The sequence below is a fragment of the Schistocerca nitens genome, chromosome 11, assembly GCF_023898315.1.
Source record: "Schistocerca nitens isolate TAMUIC-IGC-003100 chromosome 11, iqSchNite1.1, whole genome shotgun sequence".
NCBI lineage: Eukaryota > Metazoa > Arthropoda > Insecta > Orthoptera > Acrididae > Schistocerca > Schistocerca nitens.
Genome location: NC_064624.1, coordinates 135,435,708 through 135,439,587, shown reverse-complemented (window position 1 = coordinate 135,439,587; position 3,880 = coordinate 135,435,708). Strand labels below are relative to the sequence as shown.

The window sequence follows — 3,880 nt, the reverse complement described above, 5'->3', positions numbered from 1 at the left end:
AAGAATGATTGCTTGAATATCTCTTTGTGTGCAGTAATTATTCTAATCTGATCCAGACAATCCCTACATGAGCGATACGTACAGGGTTGTAATATATTCCTGGAGTCGTCATTTAAAGTTGATGCTTAATACTTCGTTAATAGCCTTTCTCAGTGTAGTTTATGTGTACTTTGAAGAGTCTTCCAATTCAGTTCCTTCATTATCTCTGTGACGTGCTTCCTCGAGTTAAACAAACCTGTGACCATTCATGCTACCCCTTTTTTGTATACATTAGATATATTTAGCTTATCTACAGCAGATATTTTAGAACCTGTGACTGTTAATTGAATATAAACAAATTACATAAAACAGGGACCAGTCACTTTTGGAACCTATTCAGGTTCATCTTCAGATGGTTTCTGGAGTTTTCATTATTATTTCCAGTGTAATGCTGAGTACTGGCTCTGTGACAACCATCTTATGCTAGAAATAATGATGTAACCTCCAGAAACCATCTGAATTTAAACCTGAAAAGGTTTGGAATTTGGTTCATGGAATAAAACATAATTATTCAGAAAGTGACTGGTTGCTGTTTTATGTATCTTATTTACAGTCGATATCCCCTGTCAGTCCTATCTGGTGTGGGTACCGCACACTTGAACAATAATCTAGAACCTATTGCATGAGTGATTTGTAAGCAATCTCCTTTGTAGACTGATTGCACTTCCCGAGTATTCTACCAATAAACCAAAGTCTACCACCTGCTTTACACACAACCGAGACTATGTGATCATTCCACCTCATATCCCTACACAGTGTTACACCCAGGTATTTATATGAGTTGGCCGATTCCAACAGTGACTCTTTGATGTTATGGTCATACTACATTTGTTTGTTTTGTGAAGTCCCCAATTTTATATTTCTGAACAGGTAAAGCAAGTTGCCAACCTCTGCTCCACTTTGAAAGCTTGTCAAAATCTGGCTGAATATTTATGCAGCTTATTTTAGATAGTACTTCATTACAAATAACTGCATTTTCTGCAAAAGTGTGATATTACTATTAATATTAACTATATATGACGGTAGTATCTGTTCCCGAAAGAACAGTTACCGTCGATGACCATGCAGCTTTGCTAGAAATGAAATGATAATTAAATAGACACCCTAGCTGCAAGCAGGCGTTGATACACTTCATTGGGGACATGTTGAAAATGTGTGCACCGACTGGGACTCGAACCCGGGATCTCCTGCTTACATGGCAGACGCTCTATCCATCTGAGCCACCGCTGGTACAGAGGATAGTGCGTCTGCAGGGACTTATCCCTTGCACGCTCCCCGTGAGATCCACATTCCCAACCTGTCCACAACACTACATTCGTAGTGCGCCTAATAGATGTTTGCCCATCATACATTTTCAACATGTCCCCAATGAAGTGTATCAACGCCTGCTTGCAGCTAGGGTGTCTATTTAATTATCATTTCATTTCTAGCAAAGCTGCATGGTCATCGACGGTAACTGTTCTTTCGGGAACAGATACTACCGTCATATATAGTTAAAAATATGGGTTCCCGGCCTTTGACCTTCTTGTGCGAACGCACACGCTATGCCCGAACTCGTGCGGGACTTGGTAGATTAATCTGCCACGAGTACTGAGTATGATGGGCAAACATCTATTAGGCGCACTACGAATGTAGTGGTGTGGACATGTTGGGAATGTGGATGTCACGGGGAGCGTGCAAGGGATAAGTCCCTGCAGACGCACTATCCTCTGTGCCCGCGGTGGCTCAGATGGATAGAGCGTCTGCCGTGTAAGCAGGAGATCCCGGGTTCGAGTCCCGGTCGGGGCACACATTTTCAACATGTCCCCAATGAAGTGTATCAACGCCTGCTTGCAGCTAGGGTGTCTATTTAATTATCATTTCACTATTAATATTGTCTGGGAGGTCAGTAATATACAACATGAACAGCTAGGGTCGCAACATACTTCCCTGAGTCACACCCTAAGTTACTTCTACATCTGCCATTGAGCCTCCATCCAGAATTACATGTGTCTTCCCTACCAGAAAGTCCTCAGTCCAGTCACAAATTTTACTTAATACCCATTATGATCGTACTTTTGACAGTAAGCGTAAGTGTGGTATTGAGTTAAATGCTTTCCTGAAATAAAGAAATACTGTATCTACCTTGTAACGAGCGAGTGTGGCACCCTGAAAATATTCTAAGTTTGCAGTTGGCGTGACTGCACGTGCTGCTGGGCTAGCCGGGGCTCAGCAGGCCGTTGCAAGAGGAGTAGCCCCAGCACATGGTGCATCGGCCGCATGGCTGGGAATTCCTTGGTGACGCTGTGTTGATGAAAGAGACTCGTATGTGGGGAGTGCCAAAGATGGCGGACTTTGTCAGACCTTAATGGCAGACATTTCACAGTTCATATAGAAATTAATAGTAGCCAGAAGAATCATGATACCTCAAAAAGAAACATGTACATTACCATTATTTGCACGTCGATTCTGATGGTATAATCAGATTTTCAATATCTTTATTAGTTTATACTTTAGTATCTTACTGTAAATTATACAAGTAACACCCAGCAAAGAATTTCCAAAATCTAAACGGTTCATCTGATTTTGTGGATTGACGTGTCTTTAGAAAGCTATCAGTGTAAACCTAAATTGGTATGAATTACAGGCATCTATCTTAAATAGAACATGAGTTATTGCAGGTCAAAGTGTTCGATTACTATCGATCGTGTCAGGCCATAAGTACTCCACAGTGACACAAAAAACGCTAGCAGCATGTTTATAAATATATTTATTCGTCTATGGGCAACGGCCTTGCTGCAGTGGATACACCTGTTCCAGTAAGATCACTGAAGTTAAGCGCTGTCGGGCTTGGCCGGCACTTGGATGGGTGACCATGCAGGCCGCAATGTGCTGTTGCCATTTTTCGGGGTGCACTCAGCCTCGTGACGCCAATTGAGGAGCTACTCGACCGATTAGTTGCGGCTCTGGTCAAAGCAAACCATCGTAACGACCGGGAGAGCGGTGTGCTGACCCCACGCCCCTCCTATCCGCATCCTCAGCTGAGGATGACACGGCGTTCGGATGGTCCCGATAGGCCACTCGTGGCCTGAAGACGGAGTGCTATTCGTATATGTCTTTGTTTATATTTGATATACACTATTCAAAAATATATTGGTTAGAAAGCGCAGAGACATTAGGCTCCCGGCCTACCTTCTGCTTCTTCTGATGTATGTTTATTTAATTGTTTATGTATCTAATAATGTGAGTTAGAGCGTGTTTATGGTCGAGCCATAGGAATATTTATTTAATTTCAAGTTATTTAAATGTAAATCCAGTATTTCGTATGTGTTTCAACATGTTTACTAAAATGTAGACTTTCACGGCCGGAAATATCATGTCCATTATAATTATCCGGGCTGTTATGCCGTGGTCGGTTGATGAATTCTGTGTCGATTCCCAACGTTTCGTCTCCCACTGCGGGAGACATCTTCAAGGGGGTCCGTAGCTCTATGGAAGGTCCAACACACCCACTGGCTCGCTACTGACTGCCGCTAAATTCCGTATCCGCGCGCTCCCACGCCGCGGCGTGACGTCACGTCTTTTGAAAACGTCAGTGCAATTGGCCGCTGTCCGTCGCCGTCGTTCGCCGTTGCATCACCCAGTAGCGGGCGGGTGGTACACATCTTCTTCAACACCGGCATCCATATACCGTTTAATTTCACGCCCTCCTCCTTTCAGCTGAAATTATTTGGGTGTTTAGCGATTTCGATTGCCTCCCTGTAGAGCCTTTCGTAATATCCGCTTGTGGCCGCTAGTACTTGCGTCTCCTCGAAACGAATATGATGGTTCCCTGGCTGGAAAGCATGCTCCGCAACAGCTG

General features: G+C 43.5%; 1 non-coding gene across 1 annotated transcript; it reads left to right on the top strand.

Moving 5' to 3' along the window:
* Positions 1 to 1,752: 1,752 nt before the first annotated feature.
* On the top strand, positions 1,753 to 1,827 carry Trnat-ugu (transfer RNA threonine (anticodon UGU)). The gene has a single exon. It is a non-coding gene; the product is annotated as a tRNA-Thr (tRNA).
* Positions 1,828 to 3,880: the final 2,053 nt, after the last annotated feature.